The sequence below is a fragment of the Lynx canadensis genome, chromosome X (genome assembly GCF_007474595.2).
Source record: "Lynx canadensis isolate LIC74 chromosome X, mLynCan4.pri.v2, whole genome shotgun sequence".
NCBI lineage: Eukaryota > Metazoa > Chordata > Mammalia > Carnivora > Felidae > Lynx > Lynx canadensis.
The window spans coordinates 13,808,099-13,815,522 of NC_044321.2; the positions used below are offsets into that span (position 1 = coordinate 13,808,099).

Genomic DNA, 7,424 nt, shown 5'->3' on the forward strand with positions numbered 1-7,424 from the left:
GGGCAGAGAGAGAGGGAGACACAGAATCCGAAGCAGGCTCCAGGCTCTGAGCTGTCAGCACAGAGCCTGATGCAGGGCTTGAACTCATGGATGGTGAAATCATGACCTGAGCGGAAGTTGAACGCTTAACTGACTGAGCCACCCAGGCACCCCAATAAAAAACATTTTTAAAAACCCTCCTGTTTTGAATCATTATCTTCTGGCTGTACCACCATCTCCATTACCTTCATCTACCAGATGGGAGCTGATACTGACTTGGACTAGGGAGGAAGTGGTAAAAATGGTAAACGGGCACTTTCTGGGTGTATTTGGAAGGTAGAACCGAAAGTATTTGCTGATGGATCAAACATAAATGGAGAAATCCAAACATGACTCCAAATTTTTCCTGGGCCATTTGAATGATGGATTCATTATTTACTGAGATGGGGAAGACTGAAAGAGGAGCATGTTTGGGGGAAAATTGGGAGTCTGGCTTTGGATACGCTGAGTTTGAGATTCCTAGTAGATCTCCAAGTGGAGATGTACAGCAGGCAGCTGGGTACATATATCTGGAGTTATGAAGAGAGGTTAGATCTGGAGAATCAAAGAGAGGAGTCATCAGCACATGGATAGTATTTAGTCATGAGTTTAGATAAGATTGCTTATGAAATATGTATAGGAGAGAAGCAGCCTCGGTCTGAGCCCTAGAACTCCAAAGTTTAGAGGCCAGAGGAATGAGGAGAAAGCAGCAAAGACACTTAGAAGCAATGGCCAGTGAGATAGAGGAGAGCCATGAGAAAGTGGGGTTTGGGAAAACAGGCTTAAATTTCTGACTGTCCTTCTTTGACCTTTTTCATGGATGCACTGACCTCTGGTTTCACATTCAGCCTTTTTAACCACCATATATATTCAGGTTCTCCCCTAAATTGTCTTCAGCATTGAGCCCTCCTTGAAGTTCTAACTCATAAAATCTATTGATTGTTGGGACACTCTGTTGGGGCAGCATATAAGTACCTGTTCTAGTTATTCATTAATGCCTACCAAATCACCCATAAACTTAGTGGCTTCAAACAGTAACAATAATTTATTATCTCTCAGAGTTTCTATGGGTCAGGAACTTAAGACTGACTTGGTTGGGCAGGTTTTGGCCCAAGATCTCTCAGATGAATGCAGATGGCTGGAGTTGAAATCATCTGAAAACTCACTCATTCACATAATCTGGCACCTAGGCTGGGAAGACTCAAAGCATTGGTCCAGGTACACCTCATCAATCTTGGAGTTATACAATACACAATGCGATTACAGGGTATGGCATTTTTAAGCATAAATAAAGTGGTATCCATCACCATCCAGCTCTCCAAGCTGGCACAGTCTAAGTACATACCAGAATTCAGTGGTTTGGAACCAGAACCAGATGTTGGTTTTCCAGATATGGAACAGAATCTTACCAGATAGGATCATATTATCCCTGTGTGTCTATCCCAGGCAGTCTATTCTTCTGGAATGCTACTTACTACAGCCAAAATGGTTTATCTCAATCCCTAAAATCACTGCATTACCCATATGACATATAATAAACAAAATTCACCATGCTGACAATCCCTAGGAGCCTCTCTGTGAACTTTGGAAAAGATTACCATTGCATGAGCATCTATGCATCAGGGTTATCAGATGTTTCACTTTACCAAGACAAAATACCTCAGTTGTTAACACTTACTGTCCCATCCTAGTTTTTAATAGTGCCCCCTTGGCTCACTCGCAAAAGTGTCTGGTTAGTTGATACATATATATTTAATAGTTGATATATGTAATATTCGATTCTATCTATCTATCTATCTATCTATCTATCTATCTATCTATAAAATTTATTCCTCCTTGCAGTCAGACTTTCAGAACTGGGCTGAAGGTGCAACTTATTTTTCTAGAGGGCAACAGAATGATGTGTCAACAACAGACTGATGTGTCTGGAAGAGAGAAGAACCAGCCTTTCCCTAAGTGTGGGGGCAGGAAACATATAAGAGCCCAATGTGTTCAATGTCAAAAGGGAATCTGGATAGACACTAAACATGAAGTCATCACTCACAATAGTAATACGTAAAGCACACAGAAGTTCTCTTAACCCGTCTCTGCTTACTTGATTCACCTTACTAACCAATACTCACCACTGGAAACAATATTGATACCCAGGTCCTAAAACTGATCAGTGATAGAAGACTACTCTGTAAAATGCCAGAATACTTTTGTTACCACTGGCTGAGTTGTATATTTAGCCAAGAACGAGGTAAATTTGTTCCCAAACCTGTTTATGCATATAGTTGTTATCAGAGTTCTGTAACCTAATTAGATGTGACCTAAATTGATATTTAAATGATTATTAAAAGCTTGAGAGTTATTAGATAGACTTGATTAAGGCAAACTGCTCAAGGTAAAAAAAAAAAAAGTTACTGGTCTGGATGTAGTAGATTCAGGTATAAAATAGATGAACATCAGAAAATTCTAGAAAGAGTTAGTACTGATATTTCCTCCCAAAATATGAGGAAATCATAAGTTGTGGCTACTCAGCATCTTTGAAAACTCTGCCTATGTTTGGAGAATTTCCCTTTTCAAGGTCAAAGTCAGAATTCATTCTCCCAGCCTCCCTTGTAGCTGGGGAGCAGGCATGCAATGTAGGCTCTACCAATTGGAATTTAAAGTGGGAGTGGGTGAGCTCCATGGGGAGTTGGTTGAGGAGTGGTTGATGGTAGAAGGATCTATCTTTCTGGGACACAGCAGTAGCAGAGCTTTTGGTGTTCACTGAGAGGAAGAAGTCTATAGGGCAGAAGGTTTGTAAGAGATATCAGTAGCTCTGTTTTAGATATGTTAAGTTGATATGTGTATTAGACCTCCTAATCAAGATGACCAGTAGGCAGGTGGATATATAAGTATGGAGTTTAGAAGAGAGGGCTGAGCTAGGGATGCAAATTTGGGAAGCATGAGTATACAGGTGGTGTTTTCGGCCATAGGCTTGGATAAAATCACCTAGGGAGTGAGAGAAAATGAGAAGAAACATGAAGACCAAGTCTGAGGGTATTCCAAAGCTTAGAGGTTGGGAAGATAAGGAAGTATAGGGGAGGTGGGTGGGAAGGAGAAGCCAGTAAGAAAACGGCAAACCAAGAGAGGGTGGTGTCTCAGGCACCAAATAAAGAGTTTAAGGAAGGGATGGTGATCAACATTGTTTCTATTGCTGATGGTTCAAGCAGGATAAGGCCTAAGAACTGACCATGGGATTTGGTAACAGAGGGGCCATTAACATCCTTCATAAGAGCAGTTTCAGTGATTTATCTTTGATCACCTAGACTTCAGACCATTATTTTTTTTCCCCATTCAGGGACTATTGGAGGCTGTTAGAACAGCTCTATCAGCCCCCACCTCAGTTGGGTGGGCCTGTTTTTTAAGCTCCTCCCCCAAACTGGACAACGGTTGTCAAGGTTGGCTCCAAAAGCCTGTTTATTGGGTGGGATAGAAGTCCTTCTAGCCAGTTGACCCTCTCAGACCCTTTAAACATAGTGCCCCATGAGGGGGGGGGGGGTTCATGAATCATCCCAGCTGTTGGGAAGGACTCAATCAGCCCACCCTCATAGACTACGATTCCATACCTTATCTTGTTTGCTCAAACCACAAAAACTTCTCCTCCTTCTTCACTCTCACTGAGGTCTCACTGAGATCTCGGTTCTTATTCCACTGGAAATGCAACAGCAGTCACAGAATAGTCCCTCAGGTTCCCACTACCACAGCCACAACCTACCTGTGACTGTGCCTTCCCTTCCTCTACTACAAGTGAATTGTCTGTTCTTAGCTAAGGCTGACCTCTTATTTGTGAAGTGGTTCCCATCCCCACTTATCAGACCAACTACATAATTTGGGGAGCCCAGTACAGAATGAAAATGGAGAGTCTCTTATTCAAAAATTGTTAAGAATCCCAAGACCCCACCAGCAGAGTGTTAAACCAAGCAAGGTGCCCTTCTGACACCATGGTCCTGGGTGACTACACAGATCACATGTCCATGAAACTGGGCCCTGGCCCTGACCTGGCCTTATTCCTTAAGCCACCTTCTCCCACGGAAAGAATCCTGGCAGTGGTGAGTGGGTCTCTTGCTGAGGTAACCTGAGGAGGTACTTCAGGGAACAGGCATGGTCTTCCAGAGAAGCGAGCAAACCAGGAAATCAAGGCTAGGCAGCCAGCAGGGAGCCACTTCCACCTAGGTCTTGAGACACTGGCTGGTAACCACAGCCCACACACTGAAACTGGGGTTCCTTTGCCCTCGGCCCTACATGTCTCAGGACAGCCCACAGAGAAGCTAAGGAAACACCAGAGCACTCCAAGGGCACATCTGCCAACCTGTCTCACTCACTCCATGTAGTCAGCACTCCGTTTCTCCTTGGGATCATGGTCTCCCTGGGATCGTGTCCCCTGGTGTGGGGACATCTAGCTTCTCCTGGCTGCTCAGCAAGTCCACTTCAGTTTCTTCTTTTCTGAAGGGAGCTTATCCTCCATGGGATAGAATTTGCTGGAACTACAGTTGGGCAACCTGGGGATGTCTTGGGCCCCCTGATAGATCTCCTTCCTGTCATCACCATGGAGGCCTCTTTCCCGCTTGGGGTCTGGCAAAACCAGCCTCAGGGCTTCTGTGTCACCTTTCTTGAAGGCCAGGTGCTGGTGGCAGCTGATACTCTGGCTCCACCCTCCCATATGGAGGAATCAGAGGACTCTTACTGTCCAGATTGGCAGGGGGTCTCTGCAGTTTAGGATGGGGGGAAATGACATGGCTCTGTTCTCCCTGGGCTGGTCACCAGTTTCTGTTCTGGCTGCTCTAGCCTTCTGCTTGGGAGACTCAGTCACCAAAGAGACTTCTTGGGCTGGCTGACTTTCGTGAAGCCCCATCTTTCCCAACAGAAATGGTGTCGGGAGGGAAAATGGCATCACACAGATGGGTCCTCCTATCCCCTGGCTGGGCTGCACCCACTTGCCTCCCCTCCTTCCCTACTGCTTCTTCCTGTGGAGGCAGGTTCAGTTGTATCTCACTGCCCATCCTCACCTCCTTCATCTTCTTGCCTCCATGGTGTCAGCCTTTCATTTTCTAGTGGATGCTCTTTAACATCTTACCACTTCTCCCGGGAACACACCTTCAGTTCCTCCCGGCTATACTTTTTTTACTGGCCACATTGGCCGGCAGCCTCCTCCCCTGTGGCGTTTCTCTTTCCATCTCAGCTTTCTGTGGTGGTCAGGATATCTCCATCAGGTTAAAAGGCAGGTCATCTGTGGCATCACGGGCTCAAGGGGGACAGTTGGGGACACCTACTAAGGTTGTCTCCAAGCTGTAGCCCAAGAGGGCCAGGTAGTGTCTGGGGCTCAGAAGCTTCTGCTTCCTGGGGCAGGCTTCCACAGGCTCTGGCCCTCTTCGTGCTGTGCTCTGCTGCTCTTAATAAAAAGCAGCAAGTTGCTCCTGATGATCAGCATACATTTTGCAGTGGTGGCAAACTGAGTGGAAAGAGAGTAAAAGAAGAGGGGCCTAGATTTATCCAGAGGAGTGAAGGCGGAAGGGGCTGTGGAGAGGGTGGTGTGCTTCCTCCACTGAGCTCAGGGCCCAGATGTCAAAACGGAAGGAGTCCTTGTAGGCACAGGGTACTTGGCGGGAACCAGCAGCAACCCTGCGCTGTTGGAGGGGGACAGATAGCCTGAGACTGTGCTCTCACACTTTCTCAGCCTGTCCTCAGAGGCCTTGGTGTTCTGGGACTTCTCCAAGGAGAGTGCCTGCTGTCACTGCAGCAGCCCAAGCTTAATGGCAGTCAGAGACTTCTACTCTGGCATTTTATGCCGGCAGGAACCCAGGGAAAGCCATGTTTTGGAGTCCAAAGGGGCTTCCCTGTTGGCAGTCTCTAAATGTGGACCTGGACAGGAAACTGTTTCTGATTCATGTCTAGGCTCTTAGCAGCAAGGGACAAATGCATGGTGGACTTTGGGTCCAGCCCAATACCCTGGGTACCTGGAGAAGGAAATTGCTTTATGCCCCATCACCTTCCCTCTCTTCTGAGGGTCTCTCCAGACTCACCTCCCTCCACTAGGAGTCTGTCCCACTCCCATCAGACTCAGAGGACAGTTGGGACTTGCTGAGATGTGTCTGGATCTGCCTGTGCTTATATGTGTTGCTCTGGGTCATAAAGGCAAGGCTAGAGGTGTCACACAGGAAGGGTCTCTTGTGTGTGTAGGACTGGATGTGCTTTTCCAAAAAGCTGGGCTTCGGGCAGTCCAGGCCACAGTGCAGGCACAGTACATGCTGGCTTACTCACCTTCCCTGGGTTTCCCAGGCCTGGCAACAGGACAGGTGGAGTACCCATGGTGTACACGCTAAGCACTGGGGCCACTGGCTGTCCGAGTTGGCCAGGGATGGGCCACTTGGGCCACAGCAGGGGGGTTTAGGACAAAGGGCATGCTGCCCCAATCCAGGCTGCCCATCTCTAGGGAAGCATGTGGCTGAACACCCCCAGCAGGCGCTGCGTGGTCTAGGAGAACGGGCAGGGCCTTCAGGAACATGGCCGGTGCCAGGCCCCGCTCCAGCGATAAGATGATGGGGCCCAGCATTAGGCAGAAAGGAGGACAGACTACCTTAGGCCCCGGGGCAGCTGCGAGCAGGAGCTGTCAGTCCCTGGCAGGCATAGCAAGATGAGTGGGTTCTAGTACCTTCACCCCACATAGTTCAGGGCAGCCCAGGATGCTGGGCAAGCTACAGCAACAAGCAGATGTTCCCACGGGTGCCTCTCTTCCCTCCACATTCAGTAAACCCTTGCCCCAGGCCAGGCACATACATCACCCCGTCAAAGTCTCACAACAACCACCCAAGAAAAGCACTATTTTCTCCATATAAGAAAAGAAGGACTGAGGCTCCCAGAACTGAAGTGACCTGTCATGCAGCTACTAAATGGCAGAGTCAAGACTCAGACCCAGGTCTGCCTGGTATAGAATCGACACTCAGAAACTGTCTTGACTGTGTGGGGGAAAAGACATGCAGGGTGTCCAAGACCCTGGAGGTCCACAAGTATCCAGCGTACCGAGGGCAAGCCCCTTGCATCCTCTGGGACTCCATTTCCATATCTGTAAAATGGGCAGGGACCCAGCAGCTTCCCAGAGCCCTTCCCACTCTGGGGTTCTATCTCTGCCCTGGGATGTTCGTAACAAGAAAGAAAATTGGCTCAAGGGACAGGACGGCCTTCCTCAGCTCCTCAGAAGCAACGGTGTGCTACAGCTGGCCTCCACTGGCTCATATCACCTCCTATCAGCCCACGCTGCTTATACTAGCTCACACTGGCTCACGAGAGCTGATTGTTACGTTTTCAGGATTGTGTGAGCTGGTTGATTTAAATACAGCCATTATGAAGAATGAAGCACTAGGGATTGTAAGGAAGTGATG

The 7,424-nt window shown here is 47.8% G+C and overlaps 1 pseudogene; it reads right to left on the reverse strand.

Annotated features, from left to right (window-relative positions):
• Positions 1-6,030: 6,030 nt before the first annotated feature.
• Positions 6,031-6,598, reverse strand: LOC115507735 (annotated as a pseudogene).
• Positions 6,599-7,424: the final 826 nt, after the last annotated feature.